Source organism: Neofelis nebulosa, chromosome 4 (genome assembly GCF_028018385.1).
Source record: "Neofelis nebulosa isolate mNeoNeb1 chromosome 4, mNeoNeb1.pri, whole genome shotgun sequence".
Lineage (NCBI taxonomy): Eukaryota > Metazoa > Chordata > Mammalia > Carnivora > Felidae > Neofelis > Neofelis nebulosa.
This window is the reverse complement of record NC_080785.1, coordinates 46,524,069-46,539,700: the sequence shown is the minus strand read 5'-3', so window position 1 is coordinate 46,539,700 and position 15,632 is coordinate 46,524,069. Positions and strand designations below refer to the sequence as shown.

General features: G+C 39.7%; 1 protein-coding gene across 11 annotated transcripts in view; it reads right to left on the bottom strand.

Moving 5' to 3' along the window:
- PDE1C (phosphodiesterase 1C) overlaps positions 1-15,632 on the bottom strand; it is a 516,106-nt gene that overhangs the window by 123,405 nt on the left and 377,069 nt on the right. The window lies entirely within an intron of this gene.

Here is a 15,632-nt window from a genome sequence, read left to right as displayed (position 1 = left end):
ACCTTGGGTCTGGGCCCCATATCCCAACATATTAGCTATGCTATACCAGGCCAGTTATTTAACTTCTCTGAGTGTCAGCTAAAAAAAAAAAAAAAAAGGGAGATTCAACCACCAAATGTTCTAAGTTGATATAAAGATTGAATCAAATTGATATTAATATGTTCACATCAATCATGTGGATTTTTTCTAGCTTTAATATAATTAACACATCACATTGTATAAATTTAAGGTGTGCAACACAGTGATTTGACACATGCATATACTGCAAAAATGATTACCGGAATAGGATTAGTTAACACATTCATCATCTCAAATATTTACAACCTGTTTGTGTGTGTGTGTGTGTGTGTGTGTGTGTGCGCGCGCGCGGCAAAGACATTTAAGATTTACTCTGTTGGCAACTTTCAAGTATACAATACTTGAAACTAATACTTGCTAACTATAATCACGGTGCTATAATCACCAAAACACATTAGATCCCCAAAACTTATTCATCTTATAACTAAAAGTCTCTATTCTTTGACCAACATCTCCTCATTTCCTCTTTGTTTTTCTGAAGGCAATTGTTACTATTATTGCTGCTGTTATTCAGTGACCTTGATCATCAGAGGCAGCCAGACAGGAAACATTCTAGCAATATACCTAAGAGTATTATGAAGTCTCCATTTCCCAAGGCTATGCCCACGTTCCTGACTTCAAAATATCCTCAGATTTGCCATCATAAGAGATAATAGGTCACTTCTTGGCCAGGTGTAGACTACTCCCCTCTAGATCTACATGAAAATGATCACCTGTAAATACTGAGGAAAAGTTCTGGATTAACCTTAAACAGTAGGGCAGCCACACAAAAGAAAATTCCCAGGAATTTCAGTGATGTAAAATACAGAAGAAATTAGATTGAGGATGGTCACTACTGGACTTGTGAATCTCCAGCACGTAATGGGAAAATAGGCAAAGGAAACCAGCAGAGGCCTCTGTGGGCTTAGAGGTAAGGATCAGCCCTGTGGCTCCCATTAGCAGCACTAGGAAGTGTTCTGGATTTCAGGGGCAGCAGGACAGGGAGTTGGCATGGAAGGGCTTACTAGTCACTCACACACAGTGGACAGCCAGCCTGCCAAAGAATGGGGAGATTGTTGTAGCTGTGAGCCCTGAGAGCTATTCCAAATAAGGAATGGAAGTTCTTTAGCAAAACACATTCCTGGCTAAGTCTGCCTCTAATTTTGACTCTCACCTCCAGGGGCCCAACTACCCCCAAGATGTCTGGAATCTCAACCAACAAAGTCAAATGAGGGTAAATTAAAAAAAAATTTTTTTTAAATTTTCTCCCTTCATTTGGGGTTTAAAGATTCCACCAGGAATTGACATGAATCTCTAATAGGACCCATGTCAAATCTCAAAACCTAAGAGGAATGAACCAAAAGTAAAAAAAAAAAAAAAATGGCTAGGCAAAACGTAAGACTAATAGAAGTAAGGACCAGATGATTCTGTCTACCTGCAATAGGGCTTCCATAAGAAATAAACAAACAGAAGCAGCTTTAGTCAAATAAGTTTTCCTAGACTGAAGAAAGCCTTTTGTAAGAGGATGAAAAGGGATCAGATAAAACCAGGAAAAAATAAATAAAAACATCCAACATTTGCTGTTGTAATTTTTCATTTCAAGGAATAGAGAAAAGAACTTGAAAACGTTTGAGAAAATAAAATATACGACTTACAAAGTAAATAGAAATGTAGCTGGCCATAGAATTCTACCATGCCAAATACCAGAGAGCAATTTAAAAGTAATACCATTTTTTTTTTTTTTTTTTTTTTATTTTTGGGACAGAGAGAGACAGAGCATGAACGGGGGAGGGGCAGAGAGAGAGGGAGACACAGAATCGGAAACAGGCTCCAGGCTCCGAGCCATCAGCCCAGAGCCTGACGCAGGGCTCGAACTCACGGACCGCGAGATCGTGACCTGGCTGAAGTCGGACGCTTAACCGACTGCGCCACCCAGGTGCCCCAGTAATACCATTTTTTAAAGAATAATGTGGTATAGTTCAAGAACCTATGTCTATATCTATACAGTAGAATTGCCTACAAATATATTCTCAGGCGTGGATAAGTTCAAAAATCCATCATTAATATGATTTTCCAAAAAAAACAAAACAAAACAAAAAAACACTAAACTTGAAGGCATACTCTAGGACAGTGATCTTTCAAGGGTGGGAGTACATTCATGGTTCTCCCATTAAATGGATTGTGAATTCATGACCTAGATTTAACTAAGCCAGTCTTTACAAAATACACAAGTAGTTTCAAAGATTTTAACAAATGGCAGATGAAACACAATCCTAATTATATAAGGCCAAGGAAATATAAAAATGACTGACAGGTCTTCTCCCAAGACAAGCTCCTGTTCCTAGTAGAAGGGCTTCCTATGTCACTTTTATGAAACAAAAAGCAATTATAATCGTCAAAACAACTGAAATTATTAAGAACATTATATGGAATACTGCTTTGAATCCACTATTCTTAAAGATCCCTACTCCCAGGAAAGCACAATATCGGGGCAATACAAGTCTAGAAGAGTTGGGTATCATCTTGTGATCTCGCACCAGGACCACAGGCCAGAACAGGAGTGGGGCTCCCAGGGAAAGCATCACCTGGAATCCCACTCCACAGTTCAGATTAGAGTGCTGAAAATCATCTCCCCTGGAAAGTCCCAGGCTTGATACCACAAGTAGCCAAAAATCAACAGTGTGGGGCTCCATCCTGATGTAGTCACCAGTCGTGCCAGTCAGACATTGGGCACAGCCACATTTATGTATCCGCTGTGAAGGTCTGACACGACAGAAAGTTGTAAACAGAAGCAAACCCATAACTGAGTGACTTCAACAAACCCAGAGAAGAAATAATACAGAATAAAGTACCTTTAGGATGCGTAAGAAGTACTAAAAATTCTTATCTGTTCCCATTTCCCTGGCTTACAAGATGAGCAAAAGATTCTACCTACACCCTGGTGGACACAAAGGAAACCTAGGACACAGTGTGTTTATGGAGAGCACCTAGTTGACAGTCACCTCTCTTTGTTCAAGAACAACTAAACAGAAATATATATATATATATATATATATATTATTATATATTATATATCATATATATACTTATGTATATACTTATATACTTATATAATATATAATATTATATATATAATGTATATAAAGCATATCAATGAAAAGATTCAGCATTAAAGAAAGAGAATACAGTACTCAAAATGAAGAGCAAGGACTCACTTTCAAAAATAAAATTCACGGGGCGCCTGGGTGGCACAGTCGGTTGGGCGTCCGACTTCAGCCAGGTCACGATCTCGCGGTCCGTGGGTTCGGGCCCCGCGTCGGGCTCTGGGCTGATGGCTCAGAGCCTGGAGCCTGTTTCCGATTCTGTGTCTCCCTCTCTCTCTGCCCCTCCCCCGTTCATGCTCTGTCTCTCTCTGTCCCAAAAATAAATAAATGTTGAAAAAAAAAATTAAAAAATAAATAAATAAATAAAATAAAATTCACTAATGGCAACAGAAGTAAGTTTTAGGGAACATCTGCTTTGTGTTCAATAAAATTCAAGAAAACATGGATCTGTGAAACAAAGGTGAGAGTGGAAATCATAATGTAATAAAAAGCAAACATATTGAGACAGGAAAAGAAATTTAAAAGAAACAAAACACGACAATAGAAAGACTATATAAACTTTTTTTTTAGAAAAAAAGAAGTAAATGGTGACCAACTTTTTAGACGCCCAGCTCCTATTTGGACTGGCACCCATCAAACACAAGCCATAGCTGTCCCTGTCCACATAGCTGCCAGCTTTATGCTTTATGCAGCCACCACACAAACCCTAGAAAATTCCAAATGTCCTTATTTTCAAATATTGTTGAGCTCTAAGATAGCATTCAGGTGGGTGTTTCTCCACTGGCCCCCCTCTACACCCTCTCCTCCTTACCCTTCTTGGAATCTGATGCCCTGTCCTTCCCTACCTACCACATGAATCTGTAGCTTCGTGAATGGAAGAGTTTCAAATTAGCTCTTTCACCACTGCCACCAAATCCCTAGATTTGAATCCATCTTAAGAAGAGTTGTCTAAAAATAGCCAAGATCTCTCATACCCACTTATAAAGTATTTTTGTTAACTTTGGAGAAGACTAGCTAAAGGAGGAAGGCTCGGATGCCCTCCTTTGTTTTCCTAGTGAAATTTGTCTGGGTATTTTTCCATGTGGATTCATTTCACCTAAAAGCCAAGGTCCCAAAGGACCAATCCCAGGTAAGCTCTACTCTATATAACTAGCTATTTAATACTATTCATAAGAAATTTTAGTCCAGGCACCTAAAGGAAGGGCGAGAGGGAGAAAGCTGAGGGAGGGAAAAGGGAAATATACAACAATACCAATAATAAAGTTTCTCTTCTGCGTGAATGTTCATAGTTTCCAGCACTACATTTATTTCTGTCACCATGGCTGCCAGATAATGGTTCCAATATAGAAGTGCAACACCATTTTAGGACTAGCTTATGCTTTCAAACTTTGGCAATATGCCTTTCTGTTATGAAGGGTATAATGTTATTGTGGATGAACCACGGCATCTTTACCCGAGTCCTCCACTTCTCTACAGAAGCTGCTTTCCACAGGCTTCCCAGCTACAAGGCATATGATGAAATGCTGTGTTACTTAGCTTCCCGTGCCCTCAAGCCCAGAGCAAGTCCTGGATGCTGAGTTACCTTGAGACCATGCCATTATTTGAAACGCATATAAGCATCAGAAGAGAGGAACTAAGTGAGGAAAGGCCGAACACCATATTTTTGAATTTGAAAGGCTGTTGGAATGGATAATTTTCTAGAACCAATGGGGTTGATTTTATTAGGAAACAACTTTTTGACTCAACTTCATAACCCAGAAAATTGCCCTACAATGGACTAAGCACTACTCCCCACCCAGGTGACGTCCTAAAAACCCTCCTATACTATGCTTTGAAAGCACATATATTCATTGAGCTTTAGACACTACTACAATGAAATCATCAGAAAAGCCTACCAAGCAAAAATAAACTGGAATAAAAAGCCAGGAAATACGGTTTCTTATTATCGGTCCTTTCTGCCCCAGGTTATTCCCTTTGAGAATGGATAAGCAGCAACAAAAATGCCACCGGGGCCAAGGATGGCTGTTATCTCAGACAGGCTTTGTTTAATTTGAAAGAATGTAAAAGGGAACTGGATCTTTTAAAACACTTCCCGTGCAGGTTCCAGGGAATCATGAGTCCTAAAAACTCTTTTGAATAAAACACTCAGTGTTTCAGTTCATCACATCCGTGTATTTGTAAGGCAAAAACATCTCTGTGTACTTTTCACACACCTGTTTCCTCCATGTCACTCCCATCCCCTGCCACTTACCTAAATGCCACAGAAAGTAAATTAGAACAATTCCTCCTAAAACAGCCCTAAAATGGGATACTCTCAGTGACCCTCAGATTTATGTTTTAATGTCATCTGCCAATGCCATCTGAGTATTTTTCTGGTGATTTGTTTTTATAATTAATTAGGGTGCCTGCACTTGTAACACTCATTCAGCATTTGTTGGGTGCTTTCTGTATGCAGGCACTGTGACAGGCTCTAACAATCCAAAGGAGAAAATGCAGAACTTTTCCTTAATTAGGGAAGATGGACAGCTAATAGGCACCTGCCATGAAGCATGGCAAGCATGATCCCTGAGGTGACAAAGGTGCTAAGAAAGCAAAAAGGAGGGGAATGTACAAATAACAAGGCACTCACTTGAGGAGGTGACATCAGAGCCACTGGAGGCCAGATAGGCATCAGCCAGGCAAGCGAGATTAAAAAAACAAAACAAAACAAAAAACTGGCAAACTTTAGACTAAGGGAGCAGCCAGAAGACTGTGATCCATTCAGGAAATTCCCATAGGTAGCTGGAACTTAGGGGTATATGAAGAGATAAAACTTTAGAAGGTAGAAAGAAGCCAGACCCTGGCGGGACTATTGTGCCAAGCTAAAGAAATTTAATTTTCTCCTGGAGATAATGTGGATTCCCCTGGACAGTTTTTAAATGGGGTAGGGAGCGGCATGGTAAGATTTTCATTTTTTTTTTTATTTAAGTTTATTTATTATTGAGAGAGAGAGAGAGAGAGAGAGAGAGAGCAGGGGAGGTGCGGAAAGAGAGGGAGAGAGAGATCCCAAGCAGGCTCCACGCTGTCAGCGTGAAGCCGGATGCAGGGCTCAAACTCATGAACCCGTGAGACCATGACCCTAGCCTAAACCAAGAGTCAGACACTTAACTGACTGAGACACCCAGGCGTCCTAAAGAGTAGCGTTTTAAAAGATCTAGCAGCAGAGCAAAGGAGTGCAGTTACTTAGTAAGTGGGAAAATTCTATACATTTTTGTTGTAATTAGGCTTGTCTAATAGCCTGAACAGTGCAGTAGGAATATAATCTCTCCTGTGAGAGCACAGTGATAAATAAGGTGTTGCATGAGTTTGGTGGTAGTATGGATTGTTGTTTTTAATAATTTCTGGGAAAGGACTTGTTTGGAGCATGTGGTATCCTGATACAGCGACCCCCAAAAGCACGAACACCAACAAAAATGATGACTGGCAAGAATAGCCTAGTTATGTAACTTTTACCTTTTGTTAATGCCCTAAACAAAAGAGAATTTTGCTTCTATGGCTCCCAACATGCTTAGGCAGAGGTTCAAATAGATTTAAATAGATTATTGGGCTCGAATTATTCTTTCACTTAAAAAAAAAAACAAAACTGGGTGCCTAGGTGCATTTCTGTATTTTTACATACCTCTCTATATACGTCATTGACTAGTAAAAACATAATGTTATACAAGACTTTAAATATCATTATTAACAAAATTGACCTAATTGAACATGTACTGAATGAACACTACAGTCAGTTGCAGAGTATGTTCTCTTCAAATGCACCTGTAACATTTATCAAAATTGACTATATGCTGGGTCATAGCAAAAATATCAACAAATTTCAAATAATTGAAATCAGATAATGTTCTCCAATAACAGTGGAACTCAGGTTGAAGTCAGTAATAAAAAAAAATGAATAGAAATACTCTAAATGTTTGAAAATTTAGGAATATACTTCTAAATAACCATGGGTCAAAGATTAAATGAGAAAATCATTCTAATGTCAATAAAAATATGATACATCAAAAATTGTGGCATTCAGGTAAAGCAGTGCTGAGAGGGAAATATATAGTCTTTTATTTTTTAATTTTTTAACATTTATTCATTTTTGAGGGACAGACAGAGAACATGCGTGGGGGAAGGGCAGAGAGAGAGGGACACATAGAATTTGAGGCAGGCTCCAGGCTCTGAGCTGTCAGCACACAGCCTGATGTGGGGCTTGAACTAATGGACCGAGAGACCATGACCTAAGCCGAAGTCAGATGCCTAACCCACTGGGTCACCCAGGTGCCCCTGGAAATATATAGTCTTAACTAACTAGATCAGAAAGGGAGAACATCTGAAAATAAGTGATCTCATTATCTATCTCAAGAAATTAGAAAAAGTAAGTTAACCCATCTCAAGAAAACAGAAAAAGAACAAGTTAATCCAGAAGAAGTTAAAGATAGCAAAAATAAATAAATAAATAAATAAATAAATAAATAAATACAATAAACAAAACTTAATTAAGTAGAAAACAAACGTTTACTTAGGAAAAATAAAGCCAAAATAATAACAAAAAATAATCACCAAAACCAGAAGCTAGGTAAATCAATAAAGCTTAATAATTGAATTCAATAATTCAAATAATTGAAAAGCTTAATGAAATGGTTAAGCCAAACAAGACTGATCAAGACAAAAAAAAGGCACAAGTAACCAAATATCAAGAATAAAAGAGAGAATATTACTACAGATCCCAGAGACATTTTAAAAAATACTAAAAAAATAACAAATACTTTTCTGCAGATACATTTAAAAATTGAGATAACATTTTTAAATTTCAGACAACTTAATTTATCAAAAAGATTTATAAGAAAAAAGATAAAATATAAATACTTCTGTATCCACTGAAGAAACTGAATCCATAGTTTAATATTTTACCACAAAGAAAATGACAGTGCTAAATCATTTTATCAATGAATTCATCCAAAGAGGACATAACACAATCTTCCAGAGAAAAGCAAAAGAAGAAACATTTTCCAATTCATTTTGTGAAGCCAGCATACTCTTGCATCCAAAACTAAACAAGACAATTATAATAACAGAATTACAGACCAGTCTCTCATAAACAGAGATGCAAAAATCCTAAACAGAATTTTAGCAAACTAAATCCAGAGATAAATAAAATGGAAAGCAAACACCAAGCAAACTTGCAAAATGCAAGGTTGCTTTAATATTTTAAAGCAATGAATAAATGGTATTATTTCAACAGAAATGAAAGAAAAAATCATACACTCTTCGTAACAGATTTAGAAAAAGCATTTGAGAAAACATCTATTCATGATAAATATCTTCACAAAGAAGGAGTCGAAGTGAATTTCCTAAATCTGACACTGGGTCTTTAAAACAAAATACTACAGCAAACATCATCATACATAATACTGAAATATGGTGAGTTTTCCTGTTGAACTAGCTAATATGGGGACATGTATGACCACTACTTCCCTTCAAGCCTATATGGGAAGTTCTCACCAGCTCAAGAAAGAAAGGAGAAGAAATAAAAGGCATAAATACGGGAAAGGAAAAATAAAACTGTACTACAGATGAAATCCTACATAGACAGGATATCTAAAAGAATTTGCAAGTATTATAATTAAAAGGTGAATTTAGCAAGTCACTGGATAAACAGCAATAAATAATTACAAAAGCATCAAAAAGGAAAGTATCCAGAAATAAACTTTATAAAAGACAAAAAAGAACTCTATAAAAAACTGTAAGATATTTTTAAGAGAAGTCTAAATGGCCTAAAGAATAATCCATGTACATAAATTTAAAACTCAGTATTTAAGAAATATGAATTCTGCCTAAATTCATCTATAGATTCCATGTAATCCCAAACAAATTGTCCACAGGTCATTTGGTAGAAATTGACAGGCTGGTGCTAAAATTTATTTGGAAATGCAACCAAATATACCAAATATGGTTTTTGAACAAAAAAGAACAAAGCTGAAGAAATTATACTCCTAAATACCAAGACTTATTACAAAGCATTTAATTCTGGCCCCGTGTCCCTTAACCACGTCGCTATTTTAGCCTTCTCCTCTGAATATCCAGCTGGCATGTGTAAGGACATGCACCTGTACTTTTATATTAATTTAAACACAACATAAATAGGCAAGGGAATCTGCTACAAGCTTAACTAAAACAGCTCAATATAAATTGCTTTTAAATGATCCTGGTCTACATGCGATTGTTCTATTCCATCAGCATGGGCCCATTCTTTGGATGCCCACTTGAGGGTATCACTACATACTCTCTAGGTTGCTGTGGATTCTCTGATGCCTCTTGTTTTCATGAAGCTACACCATGAACATACCTGAATATTCAGTCTTCTCTTACTTTCTGTTCTACAGAGTAAATCTCCTTTCAGGATGCATGTTTGTGGGTGAGAGAGTGAGAGGATGTGAGGGCACATGCATGCAAACTCACTATCAACACCAGGCAGAAAGCCCTGTTTAGACCAGAAGAAGCCTTGTATTTTTATGGTATTCCAGGAGGTATTATGACCTAGGGTTAAAGTATCAATTCATTTTGAGTTGATAATATTGACTTTGCTCCTATGGAGTTCTTATGATCATATAATGTATTGATTTAGAAAGGGGGTTCCCTCTAGTCATTCTTGGTCTTCTAGAGAAATAATTCTTTAATACTAGTTTATCCCTTACTTGTTTTCACTGTCACTCAACTCACACATTCTAGGTTTTATTTTGTTTTTTAAGTTTATTTATTTACTTTGAGTGAGGGAAGGGGCAGAGACAAAGGGAGAGAGAGAATCCCAGGATGGAGCCCGACCTGGGGCTCAGTGTCTCAAACCACGAGAACATGAGCCAAGATCCAAGAGTCGGATGCCTAACCCACTGAGCTACCCAGACACCCCTCACATATTCTGTTAAAAAGAGATAATGCAAAAAAAAAAAAATTAAAAAATAAGTGCAAGACACACAATTATGCTAGGAAAATCTTTACTCCTGAAGGAAGACATTGTCTCTCTAAAGTATGACTCTAGGTGGGCAGAGCTTATTAGAACAGAGTACTAATGTGAGAACCCACTTTATTGGCCAGCTTTCTTCAGGAAAAAGAAATAAAAAGAATGAAAAGGAAAACTCAGAGCATCATTCAGAATCTACCACAGGCCATGCTGGGGGCTGTGGAGGGAGATGGAGGCGAAATCCTGCCAGCCTACCAAGAGGTAAGTTCCAGAAGCCATTTTTCATTTGCAGCTATTCATGTGCAAAGAATCACCATCACTTTTCTCTGCTAATAAACATGCCACTTCAAAAACATCTGTTGGGACAGACCAAAGAAATGAGAAGGACTAAAAATGTCTTTGAATGGTGGTAATGAGAAAGGGAAGATGAGCGGAAATAGGAGGGAAATCTGCAGGAAGATTTAGGCAGGTTGAAACCACACATGGACAAATTTCTCTACATCTTAAGAATCAGCCCAGCCCCATGGCTCCCTCACTTTCCTTCCTGAATTCAGTTCCTTATTCAACCTGAATTGCACTGTGTTGGAATGATTATCCAGAGAAGCTAAGTAAAGTTCACTCGCCCAGCAAAATCACAGAAATTCTACCATACTAGAAACATAGTATATTTTAATAAGATAAATCCACTTTTGGGTTTTTTTTTCTTTTATAACAGATACAAATAAAATTAATTCGTGGGTAAAAACCTGCAAAGAATGGCTAACAAGATGCTGAATTAGCACAGTTCCCTTCCTTAAGATTAATTCCAGAAGAATTGTAGAAATAAAAACCAAAAAAAACTCAAAGAAAACTGTAAGAGACTCCCAACATGACTCAAGGGTGCTTTGCATGTGTGAGGACAGAGCAGTACGTGGACCAGAACAGGCAGCAGACCCACCAGGTCCCGGGAGGAAATGGTAGGAGAGGAAGTGTTACAGTCAGTAACTGTTCCCTCCCTTCTTCCACTGCCTCCAAATCCACAGTGGCTGCCCCCACACCTCTGGTGACTCAGAACTCTAAAGGTCAAGAGATTCGGGGAAGTTCGATCAGGGTTGTTCGTCTCACCTTGTGGCTCCACTAAGTTTGACATAGGTTCCAAGACAGCCACAGAAGGAAAGAGAATGTGGAAGGACACATGTGGGAGGGTTTTATGAACCAGGCTGCAATTGGAACTCATCACTTCTGGTCACTCCCCATTGTTCAGAACCCAGTTCATGGCCACACCTTTCCAAGAGAGAAGCTGGTGGATGTAGTCTGGCTGTATGCCCTGGAGGACGAGGGAGCTGGTTTGCTGGAGAGCCAGCCAACCTCTGCCACAGCTAGGAAATGGAATCCTGTCATCTATACTTGTTTTTCCTTTTAACCCTTTTGTTTCTACCCCGTTGAGAAGGTCAAATGGGATACTAACTGTATATTAAGGGGGCTTGTTAACTTGATAATCTTTTTAAACTGAGAATCATAATCATGCTGATTACGGGATAACTTCCCAAACTTTCTCACAAATATGACATCGTTCTCGAGAAGACTCTCCTGAGTGAAAAAAGGCAATCCCAAATTTACGTATTATATGATTCCATTTATATCACATTCTTACAATGACAGGATTGTGATACGAAGGACAGATTACTGGCTGCCAGGAGAGGAAGGGGGAGGAGAGTGGGACAAAGATGGGAGCATAAAAGGGAGCTTGGGATGGTGGCACTATCCTGGATCCTGACCGTGGGAACAATGCACAAACCAACATGCCTAATAAAGTTGCACAGGACTAAACATATGTGCACACACATGCACACATGAGTACAATAAAACTGGGGGAATCTGAGAAAGATAAGAGGATTGTGCTCATGTCAATATCCTGGTTGCACTAGAGTTTTACAAGATGCTTCCATTGTGGGAACTGGGTAAAGAGTACGTGGGACTCTCTCCATATTACTTCTAACAATAATCTGAATCCATCTCGAAAGAAAAATTTTAATTTAGAAAAAAGGACATAGCCCTACAGCTCAATGGAATATTGATAACAGGCTGGACTTACGTTGTCCTCACCCTGACTGGTTTTACAGGGGCCTCTCTGTTCATGTGGCCTGTTTATTATCTACCTCCCAGATCCTTCTGCTTGGTTTCAGCAGGGGAAGGGAGAAATGTTTATGGGTGAGCTGTTAACTGTATAATGGCCTTGGAGAGGATCCAACAAGGGCTTACAATCAGTGATGTTTGGAGCATGGTAAGAACCAAAGACTCAAGGCTATTTCGGGCTGGAGAGTCTCAGGATCAGCTGAAGAAACTGAGATGCTAGCAAATGGTTGACTTGCTAAGTAACTTTCCTTTGGCTTGCCAGGTGACTTTCCTAAGGGGTCCCTGATCCCACCTTTCCTGGCCACGACACCTGCGGAGCTCTAAGGTATGAGGCACCTTCCCTCCTTGCATTTGTGCTCTCCCTTTCCAGTTCATCCTCAGAAGTCTGTTTCATTTCACAGGTAATTTCCCTGAGGCAGGCTGGCCACGAAGGGTCTGTGAAGAAGGAAATCCAGAGCTAGGCATGAGGCTGATGGGGTGACGACAGGGAGGCAAGGGTGTGAAAGAACCTGTCACGGTGATTGTGTTGTATTGTACAGTCCTTACCAATGAAACAGGAAACCAATTTGCATATTATTAACATTTGAAGTTTGTTTTCAACCTAATTACCTTTCAATTTCCTGCCAACCGTAAATCATTCTGTTACAGCTTTGGGGTAGGGGGCAGGTAGAGATCTGGACCCATGGTGCATTACCATTCATTGTCTGACTGCTCTAGCACAATCTAATAGCGGAATGTGTCAAAAGCCAAAAGATCCTCCATTCTTCTGCTATATTAATAGGAAAAAAAAGAGTCAAGGGGACTTTTTATTCAGGCATTATCACCTCACTCACCACTTCTCTTTGTACTTGAGGGTTGGGATTTATTCCACTTTCTCTTCTATTAAAATAGTGCCCCACCCTCTCTACGGTTAGAAACACAAGCTTGCTGTAGCTCAGGTCACTAAACAAGGTAAATGCTAATACAGGACCCAACTCTCGTAACTATTTAGGAACACAACCCATCCCCTGTTAGCTATTTTCTACCAGAAGTTATAAGGAGAGTTGATTTACAAAGGAATTAGCAGTAATCGTAGCACATATTGATGAATCAATATGGATAAAGCCTCTGCTTATGCCAAGTAAATTATTCCTCAGTGTTCAGGATGGTAATTTTTACGATTTAAAAAATACTGTCTGGTGCTTTGGAGTTCTCCCCTCACAAGCAGCGTGAGCCTCCGTGGCACCAGGACTTCCTCATTTAGCATTTTGAAAACCTCCTAAAACTCAGCACACAATCTGTAAGTTTTTTTTAACGACATTTGAACCTCTGTGGTGTTGTAATATGTTCTGTTATTGAATGTGAAAAGAAGAATTTTTTTCTGGAGAGCCTTATTGAGCTTCAGACTCTGGCTCAGGACTAGAAAGAGGAGGGAACAGTTCCATCCAATGATTCTCTGTCAAAGAAAACAGAGACCCCAACGGAATCATAAAACGTCCCACACTTGGATACTGACTTCGGAAGAGTACATGAGATCTGTCAAATCTTGAGAAACAGTGGTGCCTTCACACCTATGCTATTGAGGGTTTCTGGAGAGGAATTTTCCTTTCTCCCAAAGGGATTGCAAACCCGCAAAACTGGGGCTCATTGATTGATGCCATGACCTGGTCAAGCAGGAGAGGGGACACCGGCTCTGTCCACAGGACCAAAGGCCAACCAGACCTGATTATAGGTCTCCCTGCAGAACCTGAGAAGTGGCTGAGCTCAGTCCAGTGCCAGCATGAACTAAGAACATCATGAGCATCTCTACTAGAGTTGGAGACCGACTGGTCTTTAAAATTGATAATCACACATATGGCTCAGTGAACAGCCACTTCTGAGTGTGCTTTGGCTCTGGGCTATTTACTATCGCTTGCTGAGGACCAGGTGTGGATTCCTGCTTCACTTTTTCTCACAGCCCTTGCACTCTCACATTTGTCTCCACAAAGATGCCATCAAATCAAAAGTGAAAAGCTAAAACCTGTGGCCCAGGTTACCTACTGCTTTAGACTTCCCTCACCTAAAACCTTAGTTTGTCCTCATGCAGCGAATTCCACTACCCGAATTTGCTGGTATGGAACAAAAGAGACCATGCTGTGTTTTCATCTCCGCCCCCCCCCCCCAGGCCAATAAACTCCACTGCTGTCAACAGCCTTTCTGACCATGACAAATCTCCAGGAAGTGGCAGAAAGAAGAGTCTGGACATGGGTAGTGTCCTAGTCCAAAGTCCTGAGGTGGGAGGTTGTTGAATGGGTCAGGGGAACACAAAGAATTGAGTAACTTAGCTTTTTGTGAACTCAACAAGGAGGACTCCCAGGCCATTTTCACACCAACCCAGCACAGCGACATCACAATACAAACAGCTACCATATGATAGTTAGACAGAGGGAGAGACAGTTCCCATCACTCAAGTCTCCCTTGGCCCCCCCAGGTGGGAAGGAGGAAGGTGTCACAGGTGCCCTGTGCCCTGCAGAAGGACATGGGATAGCTGATAGAGCTGACTGGCAGGATTACCATGAATGCTGCCATGACTGAGGGCTACAGGGACGTATTCCCAACCCAGGAGCCAAGTGGGAGTTACAGACAGACCTCAATGAGAGGACAGTGCCACGGGAGCTGAGCAGGGCCAAAACAGTGGGGAGAAATACAGACCTTAGCTAAAACTGTCACTAAGACTTTCAGTGACCAAGGGGACAAGAGGGATAAGAGGTGTCAGAGAACAATAATGCAAGGCCCCATGCTGTCTTGGAGAGTAACAGGGAGAGAAATACAGAAATCTGAAAGTCTACGTACTTAAATATTTTTGTTTATTTAAATTGTTTTTAATTTATTTATTCACTTTGAGAGAGAGAGATAGAGAACAAGTGGGGAGGAACAGAGAAAAAGAGAGAAAGAGAGAGAGAGAAAGAGAGAGAGAACCAGGTTCTGCACTGTCAGCACTCCAATTCACGAACTGTGAGATCATGACCTGAGCTGAAATCAAGAGTTGGATGCTTAACTGACTGAGCCACCCAGGTGCCCCACTTAAATATATTTAAACATGAATTACCTAAGAAGACCATTTAAATTATTAGATCGGGTGGGGGTGCCTGGGTGGCTCATTCGGTTGAGTATCTGACTTCGGCCCAGGTCATGATCTCACAATTTGGGTTCAAGCCCGTGTCGGGCTTTGCACTGACAGTGTGGAGCCTGCTTTGGATTCTCCATCTCCCTCTCTCTCTCTGCCCCTCCTCCACTCATGCATGCTCTCACTCTCTTTCTCTCTCAAAAATAAATAAACATTAAAAAAAGAAATATTTAAATTATTAGATTAGGTGGAGTTTCAAAAATTGGATTATAATTAGTTTCCACTTTCA